Genomic DNA, 12704 nt, shown 5'->3' with positions numbered 1-12704 from the left:
AGGGGATTTGAACCCTCACCAACAAGGTTGTAGTTCAAGTGGCCAACCAACTGAGCTATTAGATTCCTACCATCTAATACTTATACTATATAAATACATATAAGATCTATATTTTCAGACAGAATTTTATTATTTCACGTGATTAAGTGAAATAGTCAAATAGTTTTGTTGGTGTTTAACATCCAACAATCTATTTTTTTTTTCAAAGAAAATTCCTATTATATGAGGATGTAAAGGTGATAGGGAGAACCCAAATCATACTTACTTTTTATATTTGACAATTGTAACTAAAAATATCTCAAAATCTTGATACTATTTTGTACAGTTTTTACAAACGTAAAAGTTCTCAAGTTTATTCAACAAATCAAATTTAATTTTATTACAGAGTTTTCTACATACTTTAACATTCAAATACTTCTCTTATTTTAATATATTTACTTGTATTAATTTATACATAAATTATGTAACCAATAAGATTGTACCATAATGTAGTATCACATCAAGTTGGATGAGAGAAAATACTTTGTATGAGAAAATTACATCTAAACTTGGAGATTTTCTGTCCACCTCTCTTCTTCAAAGTGTAAAATCGTATAAATAAAGGGGAATAAAGGAGGATCCAAACGAGTTAGTGGAAGATATTTGTTCAATAAATTTCAACAAGTGATTTTGAAGCGAAAGTTTAATATTTATTAATACCCACATTAAGAATATTTTTATGTACCTTAGATATGTACAATTACATTATTATACAAAGCGGGGACATACAAACATGACGTGACACATTTACTACGCCAGAGTTTTTATTTATCTATTTCTTAAAATTTTGCCTTTTAAATTAGGAAAACTAGTGCTTTTGTTAAAAAATAACAACAATGCCATCACTTCCCTATCGGTGCTATGCGAAAAGGGCAAAACAACTTACCAATCTAGCATATCTCACGCATGAACTCCACTAGCTGGTGACGTGTCAAATGGAAAAATTAGAGCTTATTGTTTTTTTAAAAAAAATATTTTTTAATCGAAAAACCTTGCCCTCCACTCCCTATTCTTCTTCTTCCCAAATCCGCTCCTACAATACCTCTCTTGTAATTGAAATTGCAAATTAGGTAGAGAAAGAAATTGATCTACTAGTTCAAATATCATGTAGCCAATGTCTATGTTTCGTGCGTTCTTTCAAGTCTTCAAAAATGAGAAAGATAATAAAAATGAGAGAAATAATTCTATATTAGGGGTGGCCGGTGGGTTATTTGCAAAAAGAGTTTCATGGTGGATGTAGATAAAAAGAAACAAAAATGGAGAATGATGAGAGAGGGGCATTAGGAATGAAGACTATAAGAGTAAAAATGAAATTTTACTCTTACCTTTTAAACTAAAAATAGGTTGAAATGACACCTCACGCGCTCAAATATGAGTGTCCACGATACACACCTCTATCAAGTTGAGGTGTCTAGTTTAAGTGTCTAACTGAAAGTTGAGGCCAAATTTAAGTGTCTGTATCTTAGCCTATTTTTAAAGATTCACTTCCTTCCCTGTGCACCACCGCCACAAGCGTCTATTTTCTTCATTTTAATTTCCTTCCTGAGTAACACTACAAGAATTATTGCTTTTATCTTCTTTTGATTTTTTTTATGAGTACATTATCATAAGTTCATAACCACTGAAATAGAATTTTTAATACATGAACAGACTTTGGATGATGAAAAGTTCTGGAAAGTGTTATCTTTAATTTTTCTTAATATCTTTCAATTTAAAGTAAGTAAAGATATCAAGAGTTTTTAACGTCCATACATGTAAAATCTAATAATAAAGAAATTTAAGGGAAATAAATCACATAACTTTATTGTCTACAGTGAACTTTATTACACTTGTAAATGTTAAGTTGATTGCAAGGGGTATATCATGATATCAAAATATACAGCAATGCGTAAGAGTTTTCTTCGAACATATATCTTTCATTTAATGATGTCACGATCCAAACGGAGGGCCCTGACGGGCACCCCAATCCATCTTATCGAGCACTACAGAACATACGTGCATTACATAATCATACCTGAGTGTGGGCCATGATGCTAACTGATAGATATCATAAACTGAGAGGGACACAACCCCAAAGATATATATATATATATACATACGTAATCAAACTAAGACCAAGTATACAAGTTGATAAGGCTATCTGATGATACAACAAAATGAAAATCGAGATCGCCATAGAACATCTAACTGTGCATATCTGTCTATGAGCCTCTACTGGAGTACATAACCTAATAAGGACTAGACAGGACCCTGCCATACCCATATGTACACAAAAGAATTATACCAAGCTAAAATGCAACTCCGGAACAAGTGGAGTGCTCCAATACAAGCACTGAGAAGGCAGCGTAAAGTTCTGAACCGTCTCCCTGTTTACCTGCAGGCATGAACGCAGCGTCCACAAATAAAAGGACGTCAGTACGAATAATGTACGAGGATGTAAGCATGGAAAAACAACATAATAAAGACATGAAAGTAACATGAGATAAAAGAGAAACAACCTGTACATTTGAATGCCTCTGAAGGCGGATGACATGGATGCTTTCCTTTAAAAAAAAAAAAAAAAGGCATTTTCATACATACATATATATAAGCCACACTATGGGTTGCATCATCATAATTAAGCCACTCTTGGGCTATCGTCATCATACCGTACCCACTGCAGTGGTGTGCACAATAGGTGTCGTACCCGGCTGACAATAGCGCGACTCAGTGTCATAAAATAACTACATATATATATATATATATATATATATATATATATATATATATAAAGCAGGCATGAGAGCTCAAAAAAAAAAAAAAACGTTACGACTCTATTGGAGTGACATAAGGTCGGTATACCTCCGATTACTGTTATGGAGCTAACATCATAGACATATCTCACCTTGAAGGATCAATGACCATAAGATGAGATCAACAACCATAAAGAAGGTCAATAATCATGAGACAAGATCAATAACATCATAGAAAGATCAGAAGATCAAGAACATAAGCTTATAATATTTCTAGGAATGAAGTCATTATGAAGGATATTCATATATGTTCGTACCAATATGATGATGCCAAAGGAAAGAAAGGAACAGGCTTAACATACCTCAAGTCGTCCAAGTAATCCAACAACAATCTTATCACCATTAGAGCGCCACTCCTATAACCAAGAATACATATACGACTTAGATGACGCTTGTATATCATGTATATCAATGATAACTCGATTCCAAAGTGAAATGGATAGCCTTTCCCCTATTTCTTAATCATCACCACAAAATTCACAACCAACAATTTTAGATAACAACTCTATATGATCTCCTTTAACTCATATTCACAATATTTAAAGATATACCATTGACCAGTCCCATATACACCTGTATACAACACTTCCTCAATATTACTATTATCCCTCATAACAAAATTATGCTCAAAACACGCTAAAAATCATAGCTCAAGTTAACTTACAACTCAAAATGTCCTCAAGTTCGTTTTTGAACCTTACCTCCAATTTCTTTCCCTCAAATCTTAGCACAATTAGCACATAAACTCATAAGCATGAAAATAAGATGGAATCTTACCTCAATAACTCAGGAACACTTCAATTCCAAGATCACTTCACCTTGAAATACCCTCCAAAGCTTCTACAAGAAGAAGAGACAAGTTTTAACCACACTTTGAAACCCTAAGTACTTTGATCCTCACTTTGATCTTTGATTTATGCTCGGAAAAGTGTGTGAATATGTTGGGAGAGTTTTCTATAGCTTTCTTGAACTTGGGGCTATGTTAAAAATGACTTAAAATGAAGGGGGGGGGGGGGGGGGTCATGAAATATAAAATAAGAAAAAAATTCCACCGCCATTAAAAAATATGGTACGTATTCTTGGTCGTATAACATTATACGGCCAACTTTCTAGCCGTATAAAATAATATGGTCCATATAATGGGTCGTATAACACCATCTCCAAAACTGTCATCTCTGGAAAATTTTAAAATCCTTAAATACTGTCCATATCTCATATTATACAGTCCATATTTTATATTCTCCAGAAATAACTTTTGACGAACCTTTCCGCTTTAATTCACTTATTCTCTAATCCTTTCGTAACTTACCAAACATGAACTTAAACCCTAATAAGCATAAGTTAAGCATGTCTAACCTCATATAACCTCGACGACAAATCCCGGTGTCCAAAACTAAGACAACTGACGCACGATGAATCTAAATGCAAAAAACTACAAGGTGCCACATTCCTTCTCCTTTAGAAACATTCATCCTCGAATGTTAACTTTCACAAATTCTATAAAAATTTCGGTAGTGTCATGATCCAACCACAGGGCCATGACGAGCACCCGGAGGTAGCCTACCGTGTACCTCAAAATGTACATCTCATAGTCATAACTGAGTGGGCCATGAAGCTAACTCATAAATATCATAGCCGGAAGGGCACATGCCTAAAAGATATATACATACACAAATGTATTCATCAAACTGTGCCCATATATACGAGCCGACATAGCTGTCGAAGGATATATCAAAATATAGATCGAGTAATTCATAAAACACCTAGCTATACACATCTGTCTACGAGCCTCTATATAGAATGCATAACATAGTAAGGACAGGACAGGACCCCGCCATGTCCATACATACACAAAAGAATCATACCACTCTGTACTACAACTCTTGGTCAAGTGGAGTGCTTCTGTCTCAACACTGAAGTGGCAGCCTAAGGATCTGTACCGTCTCCCAGTCTACCTGCGGACATGAATGTAGCGACCACAAATAAAAGGATGTCAGTACGGACAAAGTACTGAGTATGTAAGGCATAAGAGTGACATAAGAGAGAGACATTAGAAAAACTATAATGTAAGTGAATGCAACATGTATGTCTGAACTGTCCCTGAGAGTAAATCACATATATAATTATTATACATCTGAACTTCCTCCGAGGGTTGAGGATATGCAAATATACTATGCATGCATGCATGAGGTCATACACATATACATATGCGTATATAACGCCTGTCAAGCCTCTGTGGCATCCCATCATCATCATCATCATCGTATCATCATATGACCAGCTGATCAGGTGGTCGTGCATATATAACGCCGTCACCTTCCCTCACACCCCCATACATATATACATATATAATACATAATATACGCGCGCATATAGAGCACGAGGGATCTCGAGTCTGTATATGCTTATGTGTATGTGTGTGTGTGTGTATATATATATATATATATATATATGCAACGCAATGCATAAAACATGATAGGCATACAGGTAACTCTAAAGATTTTACTGAATCTGAAAGAAGACTTTTACGAAGATACATTGTGGAACAATCAAATGAGTCATCCCTAACTCTAAGAGTGGAACCATTATGGACATCATTTGTGAAAGTTCATAATAATAAAATCATGCCTTAAGAAAGAAAGGAAAACCTTAACATACCTCATCGTTTCCTTACTACTCAACGCCTATCCTCCCGAGTTTGAAAAATCTATATTCAAGAGGATTCATTCTAAGGTCAAGCCATTGAAACTCTTATAATGTCAACTAAACTAATAATTGAGCTAACGAAAATTGGACAACATTTTCTTTATATCTTCTACTTCCACCAATTCTCCAAGAAACACCCAAATATCAACAACAATGTCAACAACTCCATAGTTAAGAGATTATATACAATTTACACTTAAATCAATCCAAAACTTCCTTTCAAATTCCTTTCATAGTCAACACGTATAACATAAAACTTTATGACTTTCCCTACCATAATTTCCTTCACCTTTATGACTTGCTAACCTCCAAATCAACTCAATATAAGGAATAAAAGGAAAATCATACCTTATACTTAAGGAAATTCCACTTAAACAATCTTGTTTTTAAACCAAATCCACCACAAATTCAACTAGAAGTAAGAGCAATCATTTTCCATAACCTAGCTTAGGGTTTTAAAGCTTGATCTCCACTTGAATTAGCTTAGGAAGTTTTTGAAAAAGTAGAGATGGGAGAGAGAGCTTGAAGAATCTAGAAAAATCTAATTTTGGGGTGGAATAATGACCTAAGGTCGTTGCCCTTTTAATTTATAACAAAAAGAAAATTCCACCGCCTTGCACTTCGACGACAAGCTCGACGTTACTGTCGTTATTCGACAGTTAGTCCTGTTGCACCGTCGTTGTGCAGCCCTGGGTCAAAGGCTAAAGTGTCTCGATGGGCCATCGTTCTACTCGACGGTCCGTCTTTCTACCCGTCGAGTTGCACAGTCCTCAAACTTAATTCGATTCGATTCGATTAACCTCTAATCTTTCTGATACTTGCTGGACATAACTTAAGCTCCCATATACGTAGAATATTCATGCAAAATCTCTTATGACCTTGACAAAAACTTCACTTTCTAAATCCACGTCGACTATCTTACAACGAAACTCAACGTATAAAATACGGGGTTTAACATCTTCCCCCCTTTAGGAACATTCGTCCTCGAATGTTAGATTCTTAGGGGTTTTACAAAAATTTCGGCAGAGCCTCCCCCTGTAACTATACCATTACCATCTTGTTACAACAACCCAAAATATAAACGCCTCACAGGTGTCACGACCCGACTAAGGGCCATGACGGGTACCCGGAGCTAACTACCAAGCACCGCTCATATTACTAGTCATCATACTCAACCTGAACACATACATATATAAATACCCCAAGGCTATACATAGATAAACATAAGCTTGTACGGTTACCAAAAATGATATACAAAAATGTACACTGACATCGTCATGGGACACCAACAACCCACACGCATGTATCTACGAGTCTCTACTAAAGTACTAGACATAAGGACGGGACAGGACCCCATCGTGCCCAAAATATACACACAAAAGAATATGATCATAAGTGGCACCTCCGGAATAATAGAGTGCTCCTGTGAATCTGCGGATAAGCTCCTAAGGATCCGTACCGTCTCCCTGTCTACCTGTGGGCATTAACACAACGTCCAAGAAGAAAGGACGTCAAAACGAACATTGTACTGAGTATGTAAGGCATGAATAATAATAGCATAATAGTGAAACAATAAATTATGAGCTGGAGATATAACCTGCTTAACCTTTAAAGGAAAACACATGCATGCATATCATTATTATATATACCATCATCGTTGACTCGTGTCCGGGTAACTATCATACGCCGCCCACTAGTGGTGTCATGTCTGGCCCCCTAAGCATGGTGTAATCACAAGAAGCCCGCATTAGCGGTGACATGTCCAGCCATCCAGGCACAGTGAAATCGTATGCAGCCCGCCTTCGCGGTGACATGTCCGGTCCTATAGGCGCGGCGTAACCTCATTATCGTATACATCTCATAAAACATACATTTGAACTCAAAGATAACCTATAACTATATTGGGGTGACGTAAGGTCGAGAACCCCCGATTCCCATTATGGAGTAATCATGTTCATCATACCACACCTTGAAGGAACTAGCATCATAAGGTGGGTTTAGCAAAAATGAATAACATCAAAGAAACGTATAAGGTTCATTAGGCTTACGGAGTTATCATATCATACGCTTTAGGATCTCTAGACTTAGACTCATCACCATCATTATCATATTTATGACATATCTTTATCTTTACCTCATAAGGAGCTCTTTATCAACGTAGACTCATAGTTCGTGAATATAAGAAAGTCAAAGGAGAGATAGGGGGAATTCATGTCATAGGATCATACCTTAGAAGAGAAAGGGACGAGCCTTACATACCTTTATGTTTCGCTAACTTTATCACTTGAACACTTCCCTCCAATATTCACGTTTCTACATTCAAGAGAGTTCGCACTAATATTAGATAATCGAAGACATATTTAAGCATAAGCTAAAACTAACGAAAATTAGGTAACATCTCCTTTATTTCGATGACCTCCTCCACATAATAAACAACTCCCAATATCAATAACAACACCCACAATCTCTTAATTAACAACTTCATCAAGCTGGACATTATTAAATCCCAAACATTCCCTATCAATCCTTCATAGCCCTAGCTATGGCACCATCCCGTGTCCATCCTCATACAATGCCTCTACAACATCTTTAATTCTATTCATAACAAGATTATACTCATTACATATCAAGAACTATGATTCAAGTCAAGTCATGATTTAAGAATATCTTTATTTTCATATTTGCACCTCATGTTCCCTTCTCTCCATAATCCAAGTCTTTCAACCCTCAGTCTAAATAACATGGAAGAATCATAAAACTTACCTTAATCACTTGGGAATAAGCCTTGAGTCACTCTACTCCATTAGAATGAAATCATCCACTTGTATGTCAAAGGAATTTTTACTCTTCACAAACCCTAATAGGCTTCCTAGTATGTGAATCTCTTAAATCTTGGCTTTTGATCTTGATTTCTTGGAATAGATTTGTTGTAGAAATAGAGAGAGGGTTTTAGAGGGTTCTAGAGAGATATAGAGTCTGTTTTGGGGAGAAATAATAAATTAAAATGTGGGAGCTTATATTTATAACTAGGGCTGGAAACTTCCAGATCCGCAGGTCGACGAGCAGAGTCGACGTGTCGACGGTCGACGTCCGTCGACGCGCCGTCGATTCTCGCCCGAGATGTCGATTGAAAAACCTCATCGATGATGCGAGACACGGCTCATCGACTTGTCGACGGGTCCGTCCCTTGGGCCGGCCGACGCCCGACGTTTCAGCTTTACGAACTCGTACCTGCCTCCGCCTTCGCTCCGATTCGATTCGTTTTACCTCTAATTCCCTCATAATGTCAAGAATACATACTTATACTCCTGTACACATACAAAGTAAAATATCTCGTGACCAAAGCTCTGGTGCGGACTACCGAACCGAAGGTGTACACCACCAATAAGCCAAAATTTTCTTGCAATAAAATGGGAGGTGTAACAACAGGTCCATAACAAACAATAGCAATAATGGCCTCACACGACCAGTAATCACAAAAAGATAGCATTACACACCTGAAGACAATGGTGTCTCTGGTTGAACCTGCTATGGGGGTGGAAACAAAAGTGGATACTTGGATCTCATATCTTCTTGAGCTTTTCAAGTCAGTTCCTCAACATTATTTTTCCTTCAAAGGACCTTAACTGATGCTATATCTTTATTTCTCAATCTTTGAACTTGCCTATCTAGAATGGCAACAGGAACCTCTTCATATGATAGTTGCTCGGTAACCAGAATATCATTTACGGGTGGACTCTGGAAGGGTCTCCAATACACTTACAAAGTATGGATACGTGAAAAACTGGATGGACTGATTCTAGCTCTGGAGGTAAATCTAACTCATAGGCCACTTGGCCCACTCTACGCATAATCATGTAAGGTCCAATGTACCGAGGGCTAAGCTTATCCTTCTTTTCAAACCTCATAATGCCCTTCATAGGTGACACCTTCAGGCCCAGTCATCAATCTGGAATTCTAAGTCCCGTCAGCGATTATCTGTATAAGGCTTCTGATGACTCTGGGATGCCAATAATCGATCTTGAATAAATTTGACCTTCTCCACTGCTTGTTGGATCAAGCCTGGCTCTACTAACTTAGTCTCCCCCACCTCGAACTATGCAATTGGTAATATACACTTCCGCCTATATAGAGCCTCATACGGGGCCATCTTGATACTGGAATGATAACTATTACTATATGCAAGCTCAATAAGTGGCAAATGATCATCCCAGCTACCTCTGAAGTCTAACACATATGCCCTTAACATAGCTTCGAGGGTCTGAATAGTACGCTTTGCTTGTCCATCTGTCTGGGGATGAAATGTTGTGCTAAGATTCACCTGAGTCCCCAAACCATTCTAGAAAGACCTCGTAAATTTGTTGTAAACTGCGCGCCCCTGTTAGAGATGATAGATACCGGAGCACCATGAAGTCAGACTATTTCCTTAATATAAAGCTTTGCATAATCCTCAGCTGAGTAAGTAGTTCTGACTGGCAGAAAATAGGATAATTTAGTAAGTCTATCAATAATCACCCATATGGAATCATACTTACATTGAGAACGAGGCAACCCTGTAATGAAATCCATATTAATTGCCTCTCATTTCCACATTGGAATTTCCATGGCTTGCAATAACCCATTGGGTTTCTAATGTTCAATTTTCACATATTGGTAACTAAGACACTGGGCCATAAACTCTGCTATGTCCTTTTTCATTCCATCCCACCAATATAACTCTCTAATGTCATGATACATCTTCGTCGCTCCACGGTGAATAGAATGACGAGAGTGGTGAGTCTCCCCCATAATCTGCTAACGAAGTTTCACAACATTAGGAACACATAATTTACCTAGATATCTAAGACCTCCATCTACAGAAATCTCGAATGGTGACTTTTTCTTCTGAGGGGGTTGTGTCTCTATAATGAACTAACATGGGACCCTTGTACTGGCACTCTGTAATCACCTCAGCTACTAAAGATGAAACTGCCGCATCATGAATAGTAACTCCTGAATTGCTCGAGTCCAATAATCGAACCCCTAGGCTAGCTAACTGTTGAAGCCCAGGAACAATCTCCCTCTTCTCTAGCTGGACATTACATAAACTACCCATGGATTTTCGCCCTAAGAGCATCGACCACTACATTCGCCTTTCTAGGATGATATAAGATACTAACATCATAACTTTTTAATAACTCTAACCATCGCCTCTGCTGCAAATTCAACTCCTTCTGCTTGAAAATATAGTGGAGACTCTTATGGTCTCTATAAATATCCACATGAACCCCATACAAGTAATGTCTCGACATTTTCAATGCATGAATCACCGCTAACTCTAGATCGTGTGTTGGATAGTTATTCTCATGCTTCCTTAATTGCCTTGAAGCGTAAGCAATAACTTTGTCGTGCTGTATCAACACATAACCTAGCCCAACGCCTGAGGTATCGTAATAAATAACATAGCCCTTCGATCCTTCTAAAAGTGTCAGAACTGAGGCCTAAGTTAATCTGTTCTTCAACTACGCTCACAAGCATCTGTCTATTGAAATTTAATTGATTTTTGTATCAGGTACGTCAATGGTGTAGAAATAGAAGAAAAATCTTCAACGAATCTCCTGTAATAACATGCCAAACGCAGAAAACTAGGGACCTTCGTAGGTGTTGTGGGTCTCAGCCAAGTCTCCACAACTTCAATCTTTTGTGTATCCACCTGAATACCATCAGTTGAAATTATGTGCCCTTGAAAAGTCACAGAATTCAACCAGAACTCACATTTAGAGAACTTTGCATACAACTTCCGATCTTGGAGAACTTTAAGGACAACGCGTAAATGATCTGCATGCTCTGCCTCCCACCGAGAGTATACCAGGATGTCATCAATAAACACAATCACGAACAGATCCAGTAAAGGCCTGAATACACTATTCATTACGTCCATGAATACCGTCGGTGCATTAGTCAATCCGAACGACATTACCAGAAACTCGAAATAACCATATCTAGTTCGGAAAGATGTCTTCAGGATATTATTCTCTCTGACCCTCACCTGGTGATACCCTGATCTTAAATCTATCTTCGAAAATAATTCAACACCCTGCAATTGATCAAGTAAATCATCAATTCTCAGAAGTGGATATTTGTTCTTTATTGTCACCTTATTTAGTTGTCTATAGTCGATACACATTCGTAACGAGCCATATTTCTTTCTTACAAATTGCACAAGTGCTCCCCACGGTGACGAACTGGGCCTGATAAAACATTTTTCAAGAAAATTCTTCAGTTGCTCCTTCAAATCCCTCAATTTTGTAGGTGTCATTCTATAAGGAGGAATAAATATTGGCTTAGTATCTGGTAATACGTCGATTGCTAAGTCAATCTTTCGCTCTGGTGGAAGACCTGGAAGCTCGTTCGAAAACACATCTAGAAACTCACTAACTACTGTAATAGATTGAAGAGTCGGCGGCTTAGCTTCTGTATCTTGAACCCATACTAGATTATAAATGCAACCCTTAGCAATCATTTTTCTTGCCTTAAGATAAGAAACATACCTACCCTTCGGTGACGCTGTATTACTCTTCCACTCGTAAAAGGTTCTTCTGAAAACTAAAATCAAACCATCTTCGTTCTACATTCAACATTAACATAACAAGAGGCCAACCTATCCATGCCCATAATTACATCAAAGTCGATCATATCTAACTTAATCAAATCCGCCATAGTAAGACGATCACAGACTATAGCCACACAATTTTTATATACCCGTCTTGCTATTGCTGGATCACCAACAGGTGTAGACACCTCAAAGTGTTTGATTGACTCGGGTTTCACCCCAAACCGACCAGCAACAAAAGGAGTAACATACGATAGCGTAGAACCTGGATTAATCAATGCATATACGTCATGAGAAGACACTGATAGTATACTTGTTGTAACGGTTCGCATTTCGCTGGCAGGTTTAGCGCTCGAAAAGCTACTTCGAACTCGTTGGTGCTCTTTCGGACTTTGTTTTAAAAGAGTCGCCACCTAATTTTTAGGAAATTAGGAAAACCAGTTTCAAAGGGTTTATTCATACACCGTGAAAAAATCCTTCGCAATCCAAAGTTCTAGGTGAGATTTCTGGTAATCCCTTAGGGAAGGTGTTAGGCACCCTAGTATTAAGGATCCGTACTATACGGCTGACCTTCG

This window comes from Lycium ferocissimum, chromosome 8, assembly GCF_029784015.1.
Source record: "Lycium ferocissimum isolate CSIRO_LF1 chromosome 8, AGI_CSIRO_Lferr_CH_V1, whole genome shotgun sequence".
Classification (NCBI taxonomy): domain Eukaryota; kingdom Viridiplantae; phylum Streptophyta; class Magnoliopsida; order Solanales; family Solanaceae; genus Lycium; species Lycium ferocissimum.
Note: the sequence above shows the minus strand (reverse complement) of the source record.